This window comes from Leucoraja erinacea, chromosome 4, assembly GCF_028641065.1.
Source record: "Leucoraja erinacea ecotype New England chromosome 4, Leri_hhj_1, whole genome shotgun sequence".
NCBI lineage: Eukaryota > Metazoa > Chordata > Chondrichthyes > Rajiformes > Rajidae > Leucoraja > Leucoraja erinaceus.
In genome coordinates, this window is record NC_073380.1 from 48,759,831 (window position 1) to 48,773,871 (window position 14,041).

The 14,041-nt window shown below is 44.5% G+C and overlaps 1 protein-coding gene across 2 annotated transcripts in view; it reads right to left on the minus strand.

The window, feature by feature from the left end:
• yes1 (YES proto-oncogene 1, Src family tyrosine kinase) overlaps window positions 1-8,610 on the minus strand; it is a 55,771-nt gene extending 47,161 nt beyond the window's left edge. The window contains exon 1 of one of the 2 annotated variants that reach the window (XM_055634197.1): window positions 8,455-8,610. The gene's annotated coding sequence lies outside the window, so the exon portion shown is untranslated. The remainder of the gene's footprint in view (window positions 1-8,454) is intronic. The other variant, XM_055634199.1, reaches the window with a different exon arrangement.
• Between the last annotated feature and the right edge of the window lie 5,431 nt (window positions 8,611-14,041).

Below are 14,041 nucleotides of genomic sequence, written 5' to 3' on the forward strand. Positions count from 1 at the left end.
TTACCAAAAGAACATTTGCTGCAGTTATGTCCTTTGACCATCTCTTGTCAGTTAGTGTAGTGTTTAACCTGTCAGATGGGTATAGTCAGTTTTAACAGCTATTATCATAAAATGCCTTTAGAAATTTCCTTGCAATCTGTATATTTTGTTGTGGATAAATTATGTGGGAAGTGAGAGTGTTTTTGTGCCAATAGCAATAACGACCCATGCTATGGCCATGTCATGGTAATTTTCGGTCCTTCACAGAAAACATGCTTTCATCAATTGCAATATGTAAAAATAATTGAGATATTGTATTATAATTTTGCTGCATGTCATTGCGGTATATATAATGTCTTGATTGGTGAATATGTTTAGTTTGTGACTTTATTTGAAGCAGAAATAATATGTGAATGTAGACAAAAGTGCTGGAGAAACTCAGCGGATGCGGCAGCATCTATGGAGCGAAGGAAATGGGGAACGTTTCGGGCCGAAACCCTTCTTCAGACTGATGGGTTTCGGCCTGAAACGATGCCTATTTCCTTTGCTCCATAGATGCTGCTGCACCTGCTGAGTTTCTCCAGCACTTTTGTCTACCTTCGATTTTCCAGCATCCGCAGTTCCTTCTTGAACATAATATGTGAATGCTTCATTGAGCATAATTCCAACTGGTAACTACGCACTTCATCCAAGCACATTATCACACGCTTCATGCAAACCGTCTTAAATGACCACCTGAAATGTCATTTGGCAACCTAAAAAGCTGTCAAGGTTGCCCTGCTGGCAACAGGGAAAGAAAGTTAAGCGAGAGCCCTGCTAAGATGGGGCAGAATTCGTGAAGTGTATCCAAAGGGGGTTCTTGAAACAGTAAGCAGATAGTCCAACCCAAACTGGTAGATCCTTTTTCTCAGAATCCTTCCAATAACTTACCCCTACTGATGCAAGGCTCACTGGTCTGTATCTCCTAGGCTTTTGCTTGCAGTAGTTCCTAAATGGACGCACAACATAAGCCACATTCCGGTCTTCCGGTACCCCATCTATGGCTATTGATGATATAACTATCAGTGCAATTTCCTACCTAGCTTCCTACAATGTCTTAGCAATTAGTGCAATTTGGGCCTCAGTGCTGAGGATATGGTCTTGGGATATGTTGCGAGTATTGATATTATCTTGCTGGTGGATTTTGCAGAGATTGCTTCGGTGGAATCTCCAGTGTCTTTGAGGTGCCTGTTGTGAGTAGTTCACATCTCAAAGGTATACGTGAACCGGGATCACTGCTGCACGTTGGACTTTTTGCTCGGTTTGATATCTTGATCTTCAAACAGCCATCTTTTCTCAGACTACCAATTTAGTAGCTTTGATAGGAAATTGAACGTTTTTCCTGTTACACCTTTGTTTAAAAATGAGAAAAGAGGAAGCACCCTCTGTAACTACATGTTGTTACACAGCAGCTCTGATCATTACTCTAGTAGAAATGCATCAAGAAACAAAGGGAATAGGGAATATGCAAAAGGACATTGCGAGGGCAGAAAATAAGAGATATGTGGAAGAGCTGGTTGGAGTGGTATAACTTCTTTAACACCTACCCATAGATTTAAGGTCAATTAGAGAGGAGTCAAAGAAAACTTCCTTCACTCAGCAAGTAGCAGAGCTTCTTGTTTGGAACAACAGTGGAGACAGAAATCCTCACCTCATTTAAAACGCATCAAATGAGCACTTCGATAAACTACAAATTAGATTTGCAGTCCAGTTTTTGGCTAGATATAATACAATGGGCCGAATAGCCTCTGTGTAACAAACATCTGATTCTCTTGAAGTGTTACTTCGTATCAATGTTCAGACAAGCAACCACTTTGCTATGTAACATTAGATGCCAACATCATCCAGCATGTATGAACACGCACGTACACAGGCATGCACACCAAATTTCCACATAAACTGAAAGTCTTACTTTGTTTGTTGTTATGATACCCAGTAGTTTCTACAAAGTTGTACGTAAAAGATTCAAACTCTGACATTCATAGCATCATCATTCCTTGGGATTACAAATAATACATGCTAGATATTAAAATGTGTACTTCTTATTTGATTGAAACATTTAATTCAAAGTAAATAGCAATACTATCCTTTGGCCACCAATGGTCAACCTAACTGTATGAGCCATATAAATATTTGAGACAGACCGAGTAACTCAGTGGGTCAGGCAGCATCAGAGATGCTGCCTGACCCGCTGAGTTAAGGGCATGCACCATGTATCAGGCACTGCCGGCACCATGTATAAGGTCACCAAAAAACTTTGCAGCGTGACAACGCCCGGTGTTTTTTCAAGTGTCGCAACATTTTTTTGTCACCGCTGGATTTTGAAATGTTCAAAATCGTTGGCGATACTGATACGAAGCCGGCAGTCGCCAAAAAAAATCGGCGGCAGTTGCCGAAAAAAAACAGGTTGGGCACAAGGTGCTGGGCAGCTTGCATAACTCCATGCCATCCATTACAAACTTAGCGGCTTGTTAATACCTTACAGCCAGCAAAGGCAGTAATTTCTCAGTGGTTTGAATGCCTGACAGTGAATCCACATGAATCCTATCCCATCTATTGTGTAGCTATGTAGTGGCATGACTCAGGAATGCAAGGGGCCTGTCCCACTTTCACGACCTAATTCGCAACCTCTAACGACCTTAAACGACCTAAAAATCAACCTTCCACGACTATGACGAAGACCTCCTTCGACTATGTTGAAGACCTCCCACGACTATGAAGAAGACCTCCTTCGACTATGTTGAAGACTGGCTTAGAACATGTACGTTTTACTTCTGTTTTGCTGTAGCCCTTTTGCTTCAGCAGCCTTTTAAGAAAGGCAGAAGGGGAAGAGCAAGGGTGAAGAGGAAGCACAAGAAGAGGTCTCAATGGGTGAATGGAGATATAATGGACTGTCCCAGTATACTAGATGACTGGAAGAGAGTGGTGCTGGGCTGTCAAAAGATGGAACTTTAAGCACACATGTGGGGCAGTGGATGACAAGCATGCCATTCTTGTCCCTGTCCTTGGATTACCTCCTCCTGCACTATTACCTCCTGTGGCATCACCTCATGCCAATCCTCCTCTTGGGTGGGCAACACCTGCATGGCCATTTTTTTTTAGGGTTGTGCCCTCCCCCCGCGCTGCTGCCATTTTGGTGCCATCTCTAAAACACAAGTCACCTCTCCAAAAAACTCTCCAGCTATGAATGAACATGCCTTAGAATGACAGAGGGTGACGTTCTGCTGTTTAAACACTTTTTTTTCCTACTGACCTATTTTTCACCCCGAAGCTATTACCTTCGACTGCCTCCGACCACCTACCACTACCTACGACTAGCATCATGACCTACCTACGAGTAAAAAGTACAGATTTTTCCCATACCGACCTTTTTTATTAAACTAGTGGACATTTTTTATCAGGCTAGAAAAAATGCCGCAACCTACTTGATGCCACGAGTACACGGAGACCACTCACGAGCATGAGGAAGACCTCCTACGATCTCAAGGGCAAACTTGGCAGAGGTCGCGAATTAGGTCGTGATAGTGGGACAGGGGCGTACCAATCAAAGATACTAGAGGAGCACCTCTAGTACCTTTGGTAACAATGTCAATGAAACCAGAGCTGGATATTCAAATCTCCCACACAGTTATACGAACCCGAAACAAGAAAACATGGGCTACAAAGACAGATATGAATGAAAAGACTGCTTATTTTCAGATAGTGTGTCAAGCAAACATTTTCTCACCAGTTTGGCATGTGTTCTGAAGAACATGCTCTGGAAAAAGGCTGCTCTTTGTTAAAGATATATAAAATGTCCCTGCATGCCCAGTTTCTTTAGAAATTATCCACTGTATTTTATTACGAAAAAGCTCTGATTTTGTGGGTTCTGTGGCAGCTAAAAAGGCATTGGAGGAAATGCAGACTTTTAGTACAGTTGGGACAAGGGATTCGCGTCCGGCGGGAGGTGGTGAAAAGTCCACAAGGTGATTTGTTCACTTTTCCCACTTATATGAACTTGAGGTCTTTTAATACCACCCCAAATGCTTGTTCTGCAGTTTAAGTCACAGGCAAGGAATCCTCATGACTCAGTGAGAACGTTGCATTTTTTCTCAAAGCGGCTTTGAGCACATTTATTTCACCACATTTACCTGGCAATCTCTTTGCCTAACAGAATTTGAAATAGTGTATGGTTAAAGGTTTCTGGTACCAGGCCGCCGGCCTGCTGCCTACACCAGCCTGAAGCCGCGGTCTCTGGTTGGGAAGAGCCGATCCTGAACTCACCTTGACTTTGTCCCTTACCATCTGGACGCCCACAGCAACGGCTGTGGAGGGTGGCGGTCCCGACCACGGGGGAAAATAGAGGAGGATTGGCCAAGTTCTGTGCCTTTATTGTGGTTGTGTGTTCTTTATTACTGTACCGCTGCTGGCAACCCAAATTCCACCGACCTTGGTTGTGTGGCAATTAAATTATATCAACAATGTGGCCTGTGCAAAAGCCAAATGAGTGTAATTAGGTCCTTGAATGCTGGGAATGTTAGCTGAGAGAGAACTGACATTGGCTTGCTTTATCTTTCAAGTAAAGTTGGAAGATTTTGCAGATGTGGTGTTGATAGCACCTCCCAAACACCACAAAGCATTTGCTCCAGGTAACTCAGATCTGAAGCGTGTACAAAGGCAGTGATAATTGCCTCACAATAAACCATGAATATGCTTCATGCCAAGCTCTTGATCTTCAAATATCCCTTCCCTCAAATGATCAAAGAATGGTCTAGAGCCCATAAATGTCATCATTAATGACTGTTTCCTGAGTGACATATCCTGATTCATGGAAAGTGATCTGTGTTTTCCAGGGTTTCACTGTGAGCCTTTATTGGTGGAGGCCAGTACTATGCAGCAGGGCAGAGCCTTTGTTCTTCGGACATCAAGTGGAAGACATCCTCTCGTCCGCTTCAGTGAGCGAGTCAACAAGAACCCACAACTCGCCCGATACAAATCATCTTCAGCGTACCTCCGTCTGACTAATGAGGTTTTGGTGCCTTGTTTCTGGAGTGTAAATGCTATCAGATGAACAGTTTTCCCATTGGTACAGAAATTTAACAACACCCAATTGGAAACTTTAGTTAGAGACGAGATGCAACATTGCAACAAGATTGAGAAAAGGACTGGCACAATAATAGTCTTACTTAACACTGGCTTTAACTGAGATCGGGTCTGTTGTGGACCTATGTTTTAAGATCATGTCTGGCATGCCATCACACTGCAAATGTAAAATTGTTATTATTGCCTGTGGACAGCTGAATTTGAAAGGAGTATGCCGCAATCTCTCTTGATTGATGAGGTCAAAGGCATTAGAGAGGGCAAAAAACGCCACATACAATGGTCATGCTCACCATCTCTTCATCTGGATGGAATGCACAGTGCAGACACAAGAGACTGCAGATACTGGAATCTTGAGCAAAAAACTCAGCTGATCAGACAGCATCTCAGGAGGGAATGGATAGACACCGTTTCAAGATAATCTGAAGGGGGAAGTGATTGAAGATGATATCGAGAATGACTTTGCCTGTGGCAGACTCTGGAAAGATTTATTTGTGGTTACCATATTTGGGCTATCCACCTTCAGCGACTATAGCATCACTGAAATTCCCTGACACAATCTACTCTTCCCAAAATGGACAATGAGATTGTGGATTTATGACTGAGGCTCTTCTTCAGTGAATTTTAAAACTCAAAACTCAGCTCAAGTCCTTGTGATTTTTCAGTTGGGAAAAGGCTTGTCTTCTTGTCCGGAGTCAAAACCAAAATCATAAATGCACGTACAAACACAAACTAGGATCAAGAGTTGGCCACTCAGCCCCTCCAGGTTGTGCTACCACTCAACATTACGGTGGATTTAATTGTAATCTGAATTCCACGTTCCCACCTGCATCCGGTAACCCTTCATCCTATTATGGCACAACCTACCTCTGCCTTAAAAACAATCAACCTCTTTCACTTTCACAACCTTAAGGAACCCTCAATGCGTAGGGTAACAAAGTTTTGCATCAGCTGACTTAAATGGCTGATTGTTATCTCTGTATTCTGCCACAACAAGCCGACTCCTTCCACCAAGTCAATTTTGAATCCAGGTGGCTTGCCTGGATCCCATGCGATTGCATAACCTCCCTACAGTGCTCAATCTTCTAGCAATAAACGCTAACATTCCGTATGCTCCTCTAATTAACTGGCATACTCAAAATACTAGCCTTTTGCACATCATTCACTAGGAAAAACACTACACAAAAGTGAATTGCACAAACATCAAACAGATAAGACGATTTGATAGCAACGGTAGAGAGTGAAAAAGTTAACATTTCAGCTGACGGCTTTTAATTGAAACTATTTCTAACATCTTTTGTTTATTTCAGCCGATTCACAGTACAGGCATCTCGTGTTTTACGCATGTTTGATTTATGCGCTTTTGAAATAACGTGCGTAAATTTACGTCAGTTTAAACTCATAATTTAAGAGTTTTAAATTACGCGCTGCTTTTCAGGAACGTTATCCCTGCATAAAACGTGAGGTGCCTGTATTTTGTTTTTATTCGAGCTTCAGTTTTATTTTCCATTGTGTCGATATTTACAACTCGAGCCACCTCAGAGAATAACCAACCATAGCGACCACGATAAATATGCAAGAAATTTAAGGGGTGTTCTTGTGCAGTTACAATCAAAAATCAAAAACTTATTTCAGAAAGACTATGCTTGACTCTCAGGATGCACCTCCCCAGACCTTATGAGCAGACCTGACAATGAATTTGATGAACTTTTGAACGTTTGGCTGAACGGTTGAAAATTTTAAGGTTAGGTGCAGTCATAGGTAAGTGAATTTTTAAAACTCCGTGATAAAAGATAATTACCATTCACTACATTCGAAATAAATCTGCAAGCATGGTTTCTCAATCTGTAAATCATTGCACGTTGCCATACTGTCTTGGATGTTTGGGACTAACACAATAACTGCCTCATTAAACCACATAAATCCTGAGGCAAGGGAGTGATGGCGACATCTGTCTGACCCAAATTTAAGCAAAAAGGGACTTTGGCCACGTGTTGGAGAGATCAAAACCTGCTCTCAGGGTACCCGCTGGGCCCGAGGGAACGTAAAACAGGTGCACGTTGTGCAGTAAGCCAGAAACACTGTGGTGTGAAGAGGGGGACAGAAACAGCCCAATTTCAACACATTTCACAATTTATTGAATGCACTCGCAGAAAGACAGTGACAATAGGTGATATATATATATATATATGTTTCATATTTTACGAACAGTAATAACATTACCTCATTCAGTGACATAATTTCAGTTTTAAAACTTAATATACTAAGTAACAAAATTAAGGACCCAACATAAACTTAACAAACGGATAGCCTGCAGTGAATCTCAACTTGCTAAAACTTGCAAATCTCCAGTGTAGACTTCTTCGCCACAAATTTAAAATATTCAGAACCTGGATGCCATGAAAACTTTCACTGCTTGTTACCAATAATTTTAAGTCATCAAGAAATCTCTGTATAAACCTGCTGTACTTTACCAATGCTTTTACACTATATGTGGTAATTGGGGCAGGCAAAAGCACACAATAATTAATGCACACAATCCACACAATCAGAGATGAACTTCTGCCACAACAAATGTGATAATGCCCAAGCAAATCAGTTACACAAGATTCAAATAGGTCGGTGCACCAAAATTAGTTTAAATATTTAAACACGGCCTCTAATTTGCTTTTAGTCAGCTCCACATTATAACTTTTCATTGTGCACATCAAAACATCACAACATTTAATGTGATGGAGAGAATTCAAGGAAAGTGAAAAAGGAAGTGTGGAATGGGAGACAAGAGTGCAAATGGGGTCAAGGGTGTAAATGGGTTACAAAAAAGGCTTGGGCTGAACAACTGAAAAAGGATAATCAAAAAAACAGCTGAGGGAGGGCGTTGGTGAGAGGTCAAAAGGAGTTGACTGGGTAGGGGAGGAGGAAGAAGCTGGGTCCAGAACAAAGGGTCTGGAGTTGAGTGAAAAGGTCTTGATAATGTTGTGGGAAGGGGCTGGCTGGAAGGCAGGTTGAGTGTGGGGAGGAAGGACCATGGCAATGTGTGCGTGGGAGCTGGGGGGGGGGGGCAGGAAGGGGGGGGGAACTGGGTGGGGGCCGGGGGGGACTGGGTGGCCGGGGCACTGGGGGGGGAAACTGGGTGGGGGTAGGGGGAGGGGGGGGACTGAGAGGGGGGGCGGGGGGGGGAGGGATGATCGGGTGTGGGGCGCGAGGATCTGGGGGTGGGGAGGTGATGGTGGGGGGCGGATGATCTGGTGGGGGTAGGGGGAAAGGGGACGGGATGTGGGTGAAGAGGGCGGACCGGCAAGGAGCAGTAACGCAGGTCGTGGCCGTGATTATTGGAGGGTCCCGATTGCCGCTCACCTTGTCTCCAGGCGGGTTCAGGCCTGTCCTCACCGCCGCATCAGGTCGGGTGCCGGGGCCACCGGAGGCTGTGGGGGCGGCGGGGGTCAGTGCGGGGCAGCCAGCATTGCTCTATCTCCCCGCCAGCCCCGCCCAGCCAGGTCGCAGTCACTGAGCGGAGGCCAGGGACATAAATTAAACCGCCCTTCGGGCGTGAAACCACATCATCCCTCGAGCGACTCCGCTCCGACTGACGAACAGGCGCTTCCCCGCTCCAAGATGGCGGCTCCCGGGACCAAAGATCTTTGCCTGGGACGGGGGAGAAGCCGCCCGCAGTGACGTCACGGCGCACGCCCGTAGTGACGCCACGCCGCAACGCCGTCTCCCGCCCGGGGTGAGTCTGGCACCAATGCAGGCCCGGAGTCGTAATCCGGCTTCGCTCCACACCGCCCCCTGCAGGCCGGAGTGACCTGGCGCTCCACACCGCCGCCTGTAGGCCCGGAGTGACCTGGCGCTCCACACCGCCCCTGCTGGCCCGGAGTGACCTGGCGCTCCACACCGCCCCCTGCAGGCCCGGAGTGACCTGGCGCTCCACACCGCCCCTGCCGGCGTGGAATCGCAATGATCTGGCCCGGGGTCGCAATGGCATTGCGTTTTATCTTTTACTGAATGGCTGCCATAGACTCTTTAACAGAAAAGGTGGAGATTGACATATTATTGATTAATAAGGTTGTCAAAGGATATGTGAGGAAGGTAAGAGAATGAGGTTGAGAGAGAAAGACAGATCAGCCACGATTGAATGGTGGAGAAGACTAATCCTGCTCCTATGACTGATGAAACATAGAAACATAGAAATTAGGTGCAGGAGTAGGCCATTCGGCCCTTCGAGCCTGCACCGCCATTCAATATGATCATGGCTGATCATCCAACTCAGTATCCCGTACCTGCCTTCTCTCCATACCCCCTGATCCCCTTGGCCACAAGGGCCACATCTAACTCCCTCTTAAATATAGCCAATGAACTGGCCTCAACTACCCTCTGTGGCAGAGAGTTCCAGAGATTCACCACTCTCTGCGTGAAAAAAAAAAGTTCTTCTCATCTCGGTTTTTAAAGGATTTCCCCTTTATCCTTAAGCTGTGACCCCTTGTCCTGGACTTCCCCAACATCGGGAACAATCTTCCTGCATCTAGCCTGTCCAACCCCTTAAGAATTTTGTAAGTTTCTATAAGATCCCCTCTCAATCTTCTAAATTCTAGAGAGTATAAACCAAGTCTATCCAGTCTTTCTTCATAAGACAGTCCTGACATCCCAGGAATCAGTCTGGTGAACCTTCTCTGCACTCCCTCTATGGCAATAATGTCCTTCCTCAGATTTGGAGACCAAAACTGTACGCAATACTCCAGGTGTGGTCTCACCAAGACCCTGTACAACTGCAGTAGAACCTCTCTGCTCTATACTCAAATCCTTTTGCAATGAAAGCTAACATACCATTCGCTTTCTTTACTGCCTGCTGCACCTGCATGCCTACCTTCAATGACTGGTGTACCATGACACCCAGGTCTCGCTGCATCTCCCCCTTTCCCAATCGGCCACCATTTAGATAATAGTCTGCTTTCCTGTTTTTGCCACCAAAATGGATAACCTCACATTTATCCACATTATACTGCATCTGCCAAACATTTGCCCACTCACCCAGCCTATCCAAGTCATCCTGCAGTCTCCTAGCATCCTCCTCACAGCTAACACTGCCCCCCAGCTTAGTGTCATCCGCAAACTTGGAGATATTGCCTTCAATTCCCTCATCCAGATCATTAATATATATTGTAAATAGCTGGGGTCCCAGTACTGAGCCTTGGGGTACCCCACTAGTCACTGCCTGCCATTGTGAAAAGGACCCGTTTACTCCTACTCTTTGCTTCCTGTTTGCCAGCCAGTTCTCTATCCACATCAATACTGAACCCCCAATGCCTTGTGCTTTAAGTTTGTATACTAATTTTTTATGTGGGACCTTGTCGAAAGCCTTCTGGAAGTCCAGATACACCACATCCACTGGTTCTCCCCTATCCACGCTACTAGTTACATCCTCGAAAAATTCTATAAGATTCGTCAGACATGATTTACCTTTCGTAAATCCATGCTGACTTTGTCCAATGATTTCACCACTTTCCAAATGTGCTGCTATCCCATCTTTAATAACTGACTCTAGCAGTTTCCCCACTACCGATGTTAGACTAACTGGTCTGTAATTCCCCATTTTCTCTCTCCCTCCCTTCTTAAAAAGTGGGGTTACGTTTGCTACCCGCCAATCTTCGGGAACTACTCCAGAATCTAAAGAGTTTTGAAAGATTATTACTAATGCATCCACTATTTCTGGAGCTACTTCCTTAAGTACTCTGGGATGCAGCCTATCTGGCCCTGGGGATTTATCGACCTTTAATCCATTCAATTTACCCAACACCACTTCCCGGCTAACCTGGATTTCACTCAATTCCTCCAACTCCTTTGACCCCCGGTCCCCTGCTATTTCCGGCAAATTATTTATGTCTTCCTTAGTGAAGACGGAACCAAAGTAGTTATTCAATTGGTCCGTCATATCCTTGTTCCCCATGATCAACTCCCCTGTTTCTGACAGCAAGGGACCTACATTTGTTTTAACTAATCTCTTTCTTTTCACATATCTGGCACATGAACTGAGGACAATAGACAATAGGTGCAGGAGGAGGCCATGTGGCCCTTCGAACCAGCACCGCCATTCATTGTGATCATAGCTGATCATCCGCAATCAGTAACCCGTGCCTACCTTCTCCCCATATACCTTGATTCCGCTAGGCCCTGGAGCTCTCTTACTCTCTTTTAAATTTATCCAGTGAATTGGCCTCTACTGCCCATGGCAGAGAATTCCTCAAATTCACAACTCTCTCGGTGAAAACATTTTTTCTCATCTCAGTTTTAAATGGTCTCTCCTTTATTTTAAGACTGTGGCCCCTGGTTCTGGACTCCTCCAACATTGGGAACATTTTTCCTGCATCTAGCTTGTCCAGTCCTTTTATAATTTTATATGTTACTAAAAGAACCCCTCTAATCCTTCTAAATTGCAGTGAATACAAGCCCAGTCTTTCCAATCTTTCCTCATATGACAGACCCGCCATCCCGGGGATTAACCTCGTGAACCTAAGCTGCACTGCTTCAATAGCAAGGATGTCCTTCCTCAAATTAGGTGACCAAAATTGTGCACAATACTCCAGATATGGTCTCACCAGGACCCTGTACAACTGCAGGAGGACCTCTTTATTCCTATACGCAAATCCTCTCTTTATGAAGGCCAACATGCCATTAGCTTTCTTCACTGCCTGCTGCACCTACATGTTTACTTTCAGTGACTGGTGTACATCCAGGTCTCGTTGCACTTCCCTTTTTCCTAATCTGACACCATTGAGATAATAATATGCCTCCTTGTTCTTGCCACCAGAGTGGATAACCTCACATTCATCTGCATTATACTGTATCTGCCATGCATCTGCCCACTCACTCAACCCATGCAGCATCTCTGGAACAAATGAATAGGTGACGTTTCAGGTCAAACCCCAATGGATTCAGGGATAGTTTCCTTCCCAGCTGTTATAAGGCAACTGAACCATCCTATTGACACAACTATAGAGTGGTCCTGGCCTACCGTCTACCCTCAGACTTTCTGTAATCGAACTTTACTAGACTTTATCTTGCACTAACATTAGCAAATTTGCAGATGACACAAAGCTGGGTGGCAGTGTGAACTGTGAGGAGGAGGCTGTGAGAATGCAGGGTGACTTGGACAGGTTGGGTGAGTGGGCAGATGCATGGCAGATGCAGTTTAATGTAGATAAATGTGAGGTTATCCACTTTGGTAGCAAAAACAGGAAGGCAGATTATTATCTAATTGATGTCAAGTTAGGAAAAGGGGAAGTACAACTGGATCTGGGGTCCTTGTTCATCAGTCAATGAAAGTAAAATTGCAGGTACAGCAGGCAGCGAAGAAAGCGAATGGCATGTTGGCCTTCATAACAAGAGTAATTGAGAATAGGAGCAAAGAGGTCCTTCTGCAGTTGAACAGGGCTCTAGTGAGACCACACCTGGAGTATTGTGTGCAGTTTTGGTCCCCTAATTTGAGGAAGGACATTCTTGCTATTGAGGGAGTGCAGAGTAGGTTTACAAGGTTAATTTCAGGGATGGCGGGACTGTCATATGCTAAGAGAATGGAGCAGCTGGGCTCGTATATGGCGGTGCTGGTTCGAAGGGCTGAATGGACTACTCCTGCACCTATTGTCTATTGTCTAAACATTATTCCCTGTTTCCTGTATCTGTATGTATACTACGGTTGGTTTGATTGTAATAGTGTTTCCGCTGACTGGTTAGCATGCAACAAAAGCTTTTCACTGTACCTTGGTACACCGGACAAAGATGCCGCCTGACCCGCTGAGTTACTCCAGCACATTGTGTCCTTTGAAGAGAAAAGTTAAGTGCCTTTAATGAGTCACAGAAGCCAAAGGGCTTAGAGAGGAGAATGCTCCTCTTTACCCCTAAGTAAGGTCAATTCCTATATTATTTTCCTCCTTTCCTTAAAGATGTTAAGACAGGAGACACAATGTGTGCAGGTAAGAGAATATTGCATTTCCCTGTGAATCATCATCATAAGCTTAAATTCAGCCATTAGGCAATCGATCCTCTGCAATGGCGTAGTTGTTGAAATTCATCCTCCATGTACAGGAGTGACAATTCATCAGGGAAATGCAAAGATGTATTTTACAGTGACTCCGTTGATACATAAGCAATGCATGTTAGAAGTACAGAACTATTCTTCTGGGTGAAATCACTTGTTTTAATCACACTCATTGTACATGTAAAGCAGAGTAAAAATATAAAATGAGGGAATATAAACCCCACAAGCAGAATTCACATTCTGATAGACTAGGATGAAATATTAGGAAAAATAATGGAAATCTAATCTGATCATGGTGCAATATCTCAGAAAAGGGAAAAGCGTGATATTAAGCATAAAGGTCAGAAATTATTAACCACGGCAGTTTGGAAGCTGTTTAAAGATGCAATGTTGATGGATGCCGGAAATGGGCACAGAGAAAGGAAAGAACAGGGAAAATTTACCGGCTATGATTATGAGCAATTCAACTAATTTGTCTATGTTTTGGCTTGTGATAGGGTGGCACGGTGGTGCAGCAGGAGAACTGCTGCCTTACATCGCCCGAGAACCGGGGATCGATCCTGACTACGGGTGCTGTCAGTACAAACTTTGTACGTTCACCCTGTGACTGCATGGGTTTTCTCTGGATGCTCTGGTTTCTTCCCACACTCTGTAGACCTACTCTGTGGAGTAATTGAGAATAGGAGCAAAGAGGTTTGAAGGTTAATTGCCCTTGGTAAAAATTGTAAATTGGCCCTAGTGTGTAGGAGAGTGCTAGTATATGAGGTGCATGCCGGTCAGTGCGGACTCGATGGACCGAAGGTCCTGTTTTCATGCTGTATTGCTAAAGTAGCCATTTTTCTTGCTCAGTGTGTATAAATTCCGCTGTGGAAAATTGTGAAATTAAGTTTCATAAATGTGGTCATTTGTGAA